Below are 12,779 nucleotides of genomic sequence, written 5' to 3' on the forward strand. Positions count from 1 at the left end.
TAACTTAATGCCTGGCCCAGATGACCCCCATCTACAAAAGCTTTCATTATAATGTTTTATATTATATATATACACAATATATATACATTGCAGTTTTACAGCAACAACACAGCCACTGCCATCACGTAAAAGCGTCATGACAATTAAAAGTTTATTTTCATACTAGGACAGAAATTTTGTTGACAGAGGTTTCCAGACTGATTTAATCTCCATTTTCTTTTAGGAAGGGCATAAAAAAAAAAGACGAAGCATAACCAAAGCAATCTGCAAATCAGATCAGAAGATACATCCCAGCACACATTTGTGGAGGCCTGATGAGAACTGTCATCTCCTACCTGGCAGCTAAACCAGAGTTTACGTCACAGAACACAAGCCATGGAGTTTTGCCTTACTGACGCTTGGATTTTTTCCTCTAAAGGTTGTATGTTTACCTAGAGCAGCCATTCCCCATCTAACACTGTCCCACCCCCTTAACACTCCCACCACAGAGGCACCAAATCGACACTTTGGGCATACATGAAAGGGTTATAGCACCAATAAGGTAATGTGGAAAAAAAGCAATTGTTTCCCTATTGCTTCACTCTTGGATCTGTCCTGCCTGACCACAAGGCAACAGCTTTTATTTTTGGCCAACATAAACTAGAATTAAGTGAGCAATTCAAGAGATCTTAAGTGGAACACAACCTTCCACCTGGAAAATCCAGATGAACCTGAACAGCTTTACCTGGTTTGAAATTTTAAGTGGAGAGAACTGCCCATCCAGGGTGGTTCTCGCAGGCATATGGCAAGTGCTGCGAAGCTCTTAGCCGCACACAGTCTGACTGTCTGTTTGCTTCCCGTTCCTAAATTCTCAGGCTTCAAGGGAGGCCGGGAATACCAGGTGTGAGTGGGATGAGGAACAGGGCGAGGCACATGTGTCAGGTTCCTGCATGTCTGTGTTTTGGAAGAGCGGTGCAGCACAGAAACTCCCAGGTGAACGAGGCCGTGTATGCAGCACTACCTTGCAACTGTAGCTGCTGGGGCCTGGAGCCTGGCCAGCGCTCTTCCTCGCTGCCTTGGGCTCTCCTGACACTGCGATGCTGCTGCCAGGCCACAGCAGCTTGCGTCAACCCCACACCTCTGCACTGGAGCTTTAGTTTGAGTTTGCATGAAGTTCCTGCACTCATCAGGTTAGATGCACCTCAGGAATATTTGGTAGGCCTTAAATGCAATAAACCTCCACAGGTTCAACATCTGTTAATCATGTTTCCTACTGGTTTGCCTTGAATTGTGAACCTGGCTCAGGAGCAGGCTCGCTAACCACAACAGTACAAGTGGCTCTACACAGACAGCAGAAAGGTGACTTGCATTTTTAAGTTCCCACGACTACAGAGGCAAACAGAAACACTTGCAGGGACCAGAGGCATGAGAAAGTGGAGCTTTCAGAACCACATGGAACTTTACTGGGATCCAGCGGTTTAAGAATAGCCATAAAAGTCTGTGTATGATACAGTCTTCAGCTTCTGCTTAGAACTGCCAGCTGGATGTTTTGTTACTCCCGAGTGCTTTATTACTTACCACTCATACTTCCTTCCCCTGTCCCCTCCCCCCCCCCCCAGATTATTCCCTTATTTTGCAGTTAAACTCATGAGACTGTTCTATACTGTTTGCTGGTGAGTTCCTCACCTTCTCTATCAGCCATCACTATGCCCAAATCTCTCTCTTAACTCATTCCCTCTAGCTGCTTTCAGATGCCAGAGCACTATGGGACTAAAGCAAGGCTCTCAGCACGTTAGTCCTGCTGCCAGTGGTGGGTGAAGAGCAGAGCTATCGCAAGCCACCATGGTCACCTCCCCAGGATCCTCTGTGGCAGCCGAAGCTTCCCTTCATATGGAGAGTGCACCCAGACACATCTGAAGGGCGAGGAGACAAACACATGCTACTGGCACTGCCAACCAGGTATGTCCCTACCAGCCAATATGGGCTTGTGACGTCTATCCTTCACCTGTCTATACCCACCTCCCATATGCCCACCACCTCACATAAAAACAAACACATAAAGATTTGTCCTTATGCTTCTAATAATTATAGCTTCACATAGCAGCTGAGTCCCTAGCAGCTATCTTTAAACTAGCAGAAGAATCTTATTTTAGCTGACCTTTTGGAGCAGCACTGATCACAGATATAACCTAAAAACAGCACAATTATCTTTCATCAAGTCTCTAGCAAATTAAAGCACTCCTTACATTTTCATGTGCATCAGGCTGCGTGAACCAACACGAACACTTCTCGGGCACATATAAGAGATAAAGACCTACAAAACTGTAGAATGGTTACTGTCTAATCCCCCATCACCACGCACACCTTTTTACAGARCCTCCTCAGATCTGTCACAAGGAATACCAAGGAGACCAAGTAGCTTGGGCAACAGGTCTAAAACGGTCAAAAGTCACAAAAAGCTGCATCAACCAGTCCCCCAGCCAACAGATTGCACATCGGCTACATAGGAGGAAAAAGGCACCTTGGCTCACCAGAGATGTCAGTAATGACTTTGGTTGTTTCCAAAACCCCAGGCACACCAATATTTTCCTAAGGTTTAATAGGAATCAGTACTGCTGCAACATTCACTCTGAGGATGGGCCATACATATGAGATAGTCATAGGTACCTTAGAAGCCCTGTTACCCAGTTTAATCTCTTTTATACAGAAAGAGATTAGTTTTGCAACAGCAGTTAGAAACAGCTGTGTAGAGGGAGCGAAATGAAGGGGGCTATCCAGGCAGCATTCAGGAGACATACTGGCAGAATGCTTCAAGCAGAAATGGCTGTAGGTGGGTAAAAGGAGACGTGCTTGAAAGGATAACAGCCTGCTAAGCCTGTGGCAGGCTAGAGAGCTGTTCCTCAGCACAGGCTTGCCTTGCCTTATCTTTCCCTAAAGAAGCAGTCTGAAACAGCTATCCCAGCCTTCATTTTGCTATGTTAAACACATACTGCAGTCTTAGTCCTCTTCCAGGAGGTACATGCCCTCATTCTACTAACCCTCTTTCTACCCCACTCCAGTTTGAATGAACCTTTCTTGGACACATGTAATCAGAATTGTGCTTTTTCCAACAAGTTTGTATTCATTACCTAATCCAGTTGCATTACTTCATCCTGTACCTTTCCCACCCCAGGCAGACTTCTCCTGCTGTCCTTTTTGTAGCAAATTAGAATGGTGTCTGTACTGGATAAGCTAACAACAATGCTGAAATCAAGTGTTCAGATGTCCAAGATGTTCCTACAAAGTCTCATCGCTCAGAGGGCAAGATGCCCAGACCAGCCATACTCCAGTGTTGTGGTGCAAGGCACTGTTTATCTGAGAAAATATATCTCCTATATTTCTGCCTGTTTCTCTATGTTTTAATCTACTTCTAAGACCAAGTACCATTTTTACTGTGCAACTGGAAGGCCGAACGCTGATAGTCATTGAGACTCCAATATTACCAAGATAGGCAGAAAATGAACTATAAGGTAAACATCACAAACAAAAAAGAACTGCGTAACAGCTGCTATAATAGGCATTACAGACAGCCATAATCTACCCCTGCAGAATACATTTGGTATTTCTATAATGTAATATGCTCAGTACATTGGTTGTTTTTCAGCTGTAAGTACAGACTAAATGAAACAGTTGACTGGAAGTATGGCATTTCCTTTTGAAGTATTTTGTACTAGAGACACAGAGTCTGCAGGTGTGTTTGTTCCCAAGATGAAGGGGAGCAGCAAAGCATTACTGAGGGAGCAGAGGTGTAAAGCTCTGCATGAGGGAAAGGGTCAGTTCATTAGGATGAACAGGAATGAACCAGAGTTAACTACAAAATGTCAGAAAGTAGCCTAGATAAGTTGTTCTTGGAAGAGGCTAACTCTTCTCATGAGAAAGCAGTCAAACACAGCCTAATGGAGGTAAAATTATACAGTGACATGTTAATTAAATATCATATGCATGTGGATGGGCACACATGCATATACGCTGCATGTTACTCTATGCATTTCTATGATGAAACAGGTCTGTGGGCACAGGTGGAATTAAGATAGCAGCTGGCTTTGGAAGAGAACTCTGCCTAACTGTTAAAGTGCTGTGCTTATTGTGGATCTTACTTTATGGATCAGAGACAGTAGTTAATTTCAGAAATATTTACTGTGTTCTATTTCACAGCTATCTCTAGGAAACACTTACATGTGAGTAGTTTCAGATGTCTGTGTTTTTATATCTGTATTAAAAGGATGAATGCAATTTTTGAGTTAATATCAAACAAACCCTCCAATATTGTTAAAGTAGCAGCTTTTTTATTTTTTTTTTAAAGTTCAGTAAACATTTCACATAATAACCAGGTCAAGTTTCACACCACCTTACCACTTAGACATGAGCAAGATCACTGTGACACTGCAGACGTCATTAGCAAGTATGTAAATTCTCTGTTCTAAATACCATCTATTATTAACTGCCTGTATTCCCTGTCTAATCAAAACCAGACTGCTATCAAGTTCCATAGAAAAAAAAAAAAGCAGAAGAATTCCCTGTGCTCTGAAATATGAGACTCTATAACAAGATATTTTATTAACATTAGAACAAGAACATCAGCCATTTAGCTCTCTTGTCTTTTCAAGAGTTTCCATTCCAGACATCCACTTCAAAGAGCTAAAGCCCTTTAATATATATCTTTTCACCCAACCCCACAAGATTCCTGTGATGCGGTTTCCATGGGAGTCTCAGCAGGACGTTCAACAGTTGTTTAGAAAAACAAAGGCATGGCTGAATCCAGCACAGTACACTACACAGATCTACTTGATAGACACACTTCTGAAAGCATTTGAAGCAAAAGATCTTAGGGGAAGACACTCCTTCATATTTGCTTTGGACTGGAGTGCATGCTCTTTTCATTCTCCAGCTGGCTGGAAGCCCTCAGGTGGAAAGACTGCTCTATTCACTGGCTCGAGCCTGACTTGTTCTCTAAACTAGAGAGAGAAGAGACATGATCACAGTGCTTACTGAAGAGAAAATGGCAACCTTACATTAGGCCACATTTGTATCTTTAACTTTCAGAGAGGACAGGAAAAGGAGAAAAGAAAGAAGAATTCATGATCCACGATTTCTTCCGGGTGCAGAATAGAGGGCAAAAGCACCTAAATCTCAGGACTACCAATTGTTCATACCAAATTAAAGAAAGAAAAAAAAAAAAACCCACTGCAACCATATACAACCCATGTGCTCTGGATGGCTTCACAGGGATCTAACCCTTTACGGAAGTTAGGGCTGCTATGTAACTCAGCCAGAAACAACACAAATCTCTCTCAGGAGCAACACAAGCATCTTTACAAGTGAGGCCTGATCACCACAGCATAAGCAAGTAGGTTTGGCCTCACAGTCTGAAGCTGCATCTGTTCTTTGAGGGAACAACTGCACAGCAACATGCCTTCACATGATGTTAGGCTTAGCTGCCAAGAGGGAGAAATGCAGACACCAGCAATTATATTAACTACTGCTATAAGAATGAAGAACAGTAAGAGATTGGGAACAATCCTCCCAACACATTTACTCCTTCCTCCACTATTTAAGAAAAATAAATTTATAAACTGAGGCTGCTAGGAATTACTTGATCAGAAGCTTCTCCTTTCATGGCACTTTTAGAAATAATGACTCAACATGCTGCATACAAAGTATTTTAATCGATGTATAGTGGAAAAAAATCTTTTTGGTTCTTCAGTCAGGATATTCACAAAGAGAAGAAAAGATTGTGGTTTGATCATGTAGCAGCTTCTTTGACAACTGATATCAACAGTAGATTACCCACAGTCACCAACCAGATTTCTGTACTTAAAAAAGGCAACTTGCTGCTCCCGCACTGCCCAAGCCCCAGGGCTATTTGGGCAAAACAAATTTCAAGTAGATATTTCAAGGGATGTCTGACTACAACTTTTTTTGCAGGTTCCCCAGCTAGAATAGTGCACAACAAGGTCTAACACACAACACAGAGATGAAAACATATTAGCTGTGTCCATCTACCCAGTTTCACCCCACCTTCCATCAAGGATGGAAAATGATCAATGTGAAGTAACTATTGGAGGCTCCCTGCTCACCAAGGGTCTGGCAATGCTGAATTTCCTATAGGTATCTTTATAACCTACCCTTTTTCCCATATCCATGTCTATGCTTTCATGGAAATGATCAGAGCAACCTAGATAATCTAATACAAAAGATATTATTTCATAGTAGGAAATCCTAGCCTCCAACAATGGTTCTAAGCAGCATTAGCCATAACCGCTCCTTTGACTGGGACATTGCCTATAAAGAAGCATTTTTCTTCTACAGTCCCAAAAACAGATATTCTTACTAAAATCAGACGTGATGCATGGTGGTCAGATCTCTACTAGTGTCACTTTGCCTATTTTCTGCATCACAGAGCACAAGTCCGAATGCTCTGCAAGGTTTCTTCTCCAGTATGAAGACTTCCACCGCCCACATGCTGTCTTCCACAGCAACACCCACTCCCTTCTATGCTGGCAATAACAAAGTTGCATGTTATAAATGGGCAAGAATGAGTATATATACTATTTTGCTACGCAATGGCCTTTTGTACAGTGATGTTCCTTCTGTCCCAGAACAAGGCCAGACAAACCTAAATAGCTCTTCTAGAACAGATGCTAACTACAAAATTACCATCAAGATGCCTTAGCTTAGTTGGTCTATCTTTCACAAATAGCCTAAACTAGAAGGGAAGGAAAAAAAACCCCAAAAAACAAAAAAACAAACCAAAACAACAACAGTAAGAAGAAAAGGCTGTATTAGGAAAGCTAGTAAGAGTGAGGGAAGCAGAAGGTAGCCAACAGATGGACTGACTGGGCATACAGCATTAAAGGCTTCCAAAGCCACCCTCCAAAGGGAGTTGAAACTGTACTTTAAGGATGAGACAGTATGTCAGACTCAACACAGCTCAGTTTCTCAGAAAAGGAAAAAAAAGACTGTATCATTTTACCAAGGTAGCTAACTGTAGTACTTTGTCTGCCACTATTGCACACCACTCCCAAACTTTGCATTTCTTCTAGTGCAACATTCCCAGAGGGCTAAACCACTGCTGAAGTGCCTACCAGAACGGATCTTTGTAAAAGGCATACTTCAGCATGGGAGATTTTCTTGGGGATCTTGGGAACTATAGCCTCATAGTAAAGTAACCAGAAGGGTTCTTCCTTCTATCCACAGAGGACRAAAGCTTCAGTCTGCCTCTATATCCCTTATCCTGCTGAGGTTCTCTGCTGCCTGACTACCTGTAACACACTTCCACATTATTTTCTACCACTCTTTCTGGAAGCATATTAACCTTCCTCACTTTAGTAGCATATTTTTCAAGGGTGGAGGTGGAAGCCAGTCAGTGCCAGGTAAAGTTTTTGTTAAAGGAAGTGAATAGTTTAAATAAAGCACTAAAGCTCAGTTACCAGGGGATTAGAAAAGGCAACTGCATTCTTCTTGTACATACACTACAGGCCCTGGCTCCCCCTTTTACTTAGGTGTCTCATCTCTCAGCACTTAACTCCATCACTGTAACAATCATCCCAGTATGAAAGAGCACAGTAAACCGTTTTACAGGCTCTATACAGTGGGCTGTCTGGGAGCAGTTGCCCATGTCCTCCTGGTATCTCCCCCAACCTTTCCATTTTCTGAAAGAAAGAACAGACATTTTAAATTTTTGTTTAAGTCTCTCTGCAAGAAAACACTAAGAATCTCTCTGTCATTTTGGATAGCTCAGAGAGCTTCTAGATGAGGAAGTTTATTCCCAAGGAAGAGAGGAGAACCACAGACAGCTTGTCTTGCCATCTACCTATTATCTTCAGAGAAAGAATTTGCTGTGGGATGATAATATTTGAGAAGACCTCTGGTAAACAGCTGGATCCAGACTGCTACCCAGAGATTCTGATTTAAGTAAGTACCAAAAAAAACCCAAACCATCTTTAAAGATTGCTAGACCAAATACATCTCTGGCATAACACTAACACCAGCCTAAATGGGTTAACCGGTTCTGCGTGTTCTAGCTGAAGGGCCTGACATCTCCTATGGTCACAAAGGAAATATAGGCTAGAAAAAACTGTGTTGGATACAGTGGACACGATACTACCACTAGTTTAATGACTTTGGAAGTTTGCTTCTTTTTTCCTAGTCTGGCTGAGGTCAAATGTGTAGAGCCTTTCCGATTAATCAGAGCAATATATATGGACTTTGTAGCAGCTGCTTGCAGAGCATTAAGATCTCAAGTCCCAGCCATGGTATCACTAGATAAGCACACAACTCTTCTAACCACAACTTCAAATTTATGGAGATAGTAGGAACAAGAAAATACACTATGTTTGTGCATCACCTGTCAAATATCACCAATGAATCTCACTGCCCAAAGCTTACCTGTAAAGAATATTATGTTGCCAACAAGCACTCTTCATAGACTATCTCCGCAACTAAGTAGTAAAGCAACACATTTGAAATATTTCAGGTTGGCCAGTGGTTAGCCAGGTTCAGGTTAGCCTCTGTACCTCTGCACAGAGGCACTGTGGTACTAAGAAAAGGCCTGTTCAGACTCATGAGACATGCATTTACATATTAAAACACTATATTAAAGCACAGCTATATTAAAACTATGTTAAAACACTATATTGAAGAGCCTGCTTTTGTAACTTAAGCACGTATATGCAGTGAGCAAAGTAAAAATAATAGGAATCAAAAAAACCCAGGAGCAATTAAAGACCATCATCATGAACAAATGGAGGTCATCCAGGCTGGAAACCTCTTTTCTGTCACATCTCAAGTTTAAGTGTTTCACTTTGTAATCCTAACCTTATTTTCAGGTCGTGCATTATACCTATCACTATAAAATCAGGGAAGAACTAAAAGGGAAAATTAAAAAAAAAAAAAAAGACACCAAGTGTGTAAAAATCCTCATCTAGCAAAAGTACAAAACATGTATAATGTAGGCATACACCTACACCTTCTCTCCCCCTGCCTCCCCCTCAAGAAAAACAGCAGAAGTTTGGCTGTGGGAAAGGAGTTAACCTGGGTCAGTGCAGAATTACAGGCAGCTGCCTGTATTATCAGTTGTACAGCAACTCTGAATCAGTTATAATTAGCCTCCACTTACCTTTCTGCATTTTGCATTCGTCTGAAGTAACATAGTTTAGAGCAAAAGTTAGTGAGCTGTGATCATGCAAAGGTGAACCAGTCATCTTTAACCTCATAACTGTTTATCAAGTGACAAGTTAACACCAGCTGTTGCAGCATTACACATATCAGACAAACGCAACCCATAAAAATTGCATTCTCTATTCCCAGGAGAGTTATCATTTGCATGTAAGCATTTTCTAGTGCTTTCAGAAGCACATTTTTCTCAGTATGTAAGTTTTGCTCCCAAAATAAATTAAAAAAAGAAAACCTTTTATAGCTTTAAATCCCAGTCTCATGATTTCTTCAAGTTATACTCAGTAACTGGATATTACCTTATGCTGTAAGAGGACAAAGTATCCCTTAATGTTAGCAACATCTTACCAGTGAGCTTTTTAACAAATCACATGGCATACTGTAACTGAGTACCTTGCCTAAATACAGACAGATCTAATGGTTTTAGGCCCAGGAAGTCATCTCATGTCATGCAAAAAAAACCCAGAACAAATGTCAGCCTCCCCCGCTGGTGCTCATCAGGTTGCTGGGGAATTTGCACACAGGCAGGAATGGTAAATGACAGTATTCAGCACAAGTCATGTTGCATGGCAGACAAGGTATGAATGAACATATAAAAAAATTCATTACCTGATTATTACCTGAGAAATAGTTTCACCCAGGAAACAATTTTTTTCACAAAGCACCATTGAAAGATGGACTCTATGGCAGTATATATGGAAGCTAAAAAAGGCCAACCCTGAGATAAACATCCTGAGAAGGAGGCCCACTTCCATGATTTAATTTGTTACAGAACATACTAATTTTTTTTCTTTCCAACCAGCAGACTGTGTTCACTGGAGTTAAAAGGAGAATATATACAGCAGAGTGATCCCTATTAGTGGAATTCAGGATAGGGTATAAATAGTAGTGTATGCTGCAGATTGAATTGTTCTATACATCTTTTAATCTGTGGAAGCCAGAAAATGCCCTACTGACTTCAGCAGAACCAAGCGTGTGTGAGACGAGTCTGACACTGTATAAGAACTGCTTGTTATTAGATTTCTGCCATTTCTCCTTAACATGATGCATTCTGTTTTCAATAATTCAACATCTGTTCCACCAGCAGTTCTTGCAGTAGGGCTGGCAGTTTCTGAGACAGGTTCAGGACCATCAAAAACGTACCAAAGAACGACATCTCCCTTTTGCATCAGAATAATACGCATCTTTTAAATACAATGCAACAGTTAACTCCTTTTTGGTCCCAGGCCACATTAGGACACAGTGGTCAGGGTATTCCACTTGGACAGCATTCTAGGGACTTTTTTGATTCTCTTGGGAGAAACATTCAATTGAATGACAAATTTTTGGCGCATCACTATTTTGGGTGTGCATTGTAACTGCACATCTTCCAGTCAATGTTATTGCTAAGGTTGTACAACTCACAAAACTGTACTGCAAGCTTTGCAAAGAAGATATTATTGTTAGACATACCAGAGAAGCCCATTCTTTAATCAATATGAACACATTTAACTGTTTATGTATAAATTTCTGGGATCCCTGACAAATAATCTTCTTCTCTTATAAACTCCTCTAATCTAACCCCCACATAGAAAAACTTTCTAAAACTTAAATCCTTCAGAAGTGCTTATCCCCCATGGGGGCCTTTGTGGTAGCAGAAGCATACAGAGCTATAAAGTCCATCTCTAAAGTGAGCATACAATTAAGCATGCCTGAATTTCAAGAAGTATAGATAACTATACACACATAAAAGTATCCCCTGGGCACTGGAAAGCGTTGCAAGATTCCAAGAGCCTCTACAACTCTGCCAGCATTTCTTTCAAGTAGAGGTCAGCATGAGCTCTTCTGGTTGTTCGTTGTTTCTTCACAATACACAAAGGGGAAAAAAGAAAACAAACCCACAAAACCCTACTCATTTATGAACTAAAAACAATCAAAAAACTCCCCAAACCCCAAGTCTAACTTGCTAGTTCAGTTCCAACTCTGAACCAAAACCAAGATTCTGTCATTGTTCTTCATCTGAACCACCGCCCTGTATTTTCACTTTTGTCAAGCCAAAGTTACTCAACTTGAGGCTAACTCACAATCAAATGAGCACAACGCTTTTTCAGAAGGATCCACTTGTCACTTAAAATGGAATTTGACAAGCAAATTCCAGCTTTTTTTTTTCTCCTATCTAGCAAACACTTAAAACAATTTTCTAATTTAAGACAAAGCATTTCAACATCCTCCCCTAGCCTAATGTTTTTATGCTCTAGCTGCACAGGCTGGCATTGCTGCACACTCTGCAGCCCATGGCATAAAAGCTTGCCTAGCTCCCCCCAGCACAATACCTATGTTCTATTGGAAGGGCAAAAAATGATGGCTGAAGAGGAGAGTCATAGTGATGAAACTTCCTCCACTTATCAGAATGGTCAGGAATGACCTGACTTTCGCAACTACACTAAATTCAACACCGAAAGACTTTGATGCTTGGGGATGAAACAGAGGTTCAGTTAGTTTGGGCATGTACGTTATCTCTGACATTAGGCTTCTGATACGCTGTCTTGGACTCAGGACTCTTGGCCAGCCCCATTCTCAAGAGCAGATCTCACATAACTGAAGAACTTCATTAGATTCATTGGCATAATTGCGTGGAACATCAGGACCCAAGGCTTGAAGTCAGAAGGCTCTAGGGAAGCTCGGGGAAGTATTGCTTCATTTGTAATCTGAAGTCACTGATGGCTGGCCTGTGTGATCACACTTAGAAGAAACTCTGATTCCCAGTGCTGTCCAACAAGCAAGTTATTTCTGGCAACAGATTTCACTGCTGTACATACTTTGGAAATACACCTGCTTGGAGACCAGGGATACAACAGCTGGAAAAACAGACCAACTCAGATTCCCCTTCTAGCTGGTTGCTGGTAACTTGCTTCCCTTTCTCCTGAAGGTTGCTCCGTAAAATTAAATATTTGTGAAGAAAAACATATTTGGGAAGGAGAATCATTCCAAACCAGGAGAAAGTCACAGCTTTTTCTCCTTTGAGGAGACACAGTCAGAAAACTGTAAGCTCCAGATTTTTCAGTTTCTCCCTCCCAGATGTTCACCATCTCACACAGCATCCTTGGGACTGCCAACTCCCCGGTGAAGCGGCAGCCCGCAAGGGAACCAGGCAGCTGTTGAGCTCTGGCAGGACGTTCAGGTGCTCGTTACTACCCCCGCGTCCGAGCACCTGAGCAACGGCAGATCCGTGCCCCCGGGAGCCACGGCGACACCAGGGCAGGAGGGGCGCGGCGAGAGCCCCGCACGCAGCCCCGCGGCCCAGCGCGAGGGGAGCCCTCCCCCGGCCCCGCGCTCGCGGCAGGCAGCTCGAGCCGCAGCAGCAGCAGCAGCGGCGGCAAAACTCAGGGCCCGTTTGCGCAGAGTTTGTAAACTTCCCCCGGAGCCTGCGGTCTCGCGCGCCGAGGAGCAGCACGGGGAGCAAGGCCCGGGCCGCCCGCTTTGCGGCGGCGAAGCGCGCCAAGACTTGAGTGCAACTTCTGGCGGTCGCGCGCCGCGGGGGGGCAGGGGGGCACGGCGCCTGCCTCCGACCCGGAGCCGCGAGGCCGCCCGGCTCCCCGGCAACCCCC

This window comes from Apteryx rowi, unplaced genomic scaffold (genome assembly GCF_003343035.1).
Source record: "Apteryx rowi isolate R43461 unplaced genomic scaffold, aptRow1 scaffold_135, whole genome shotgun sequence".
Taxonomy (NCBI): Eukaryota; Metazoa; Chordata; class Aves; order Apterygiformes; family Apterygidae; genus Apteryx; species Apteryx rowi.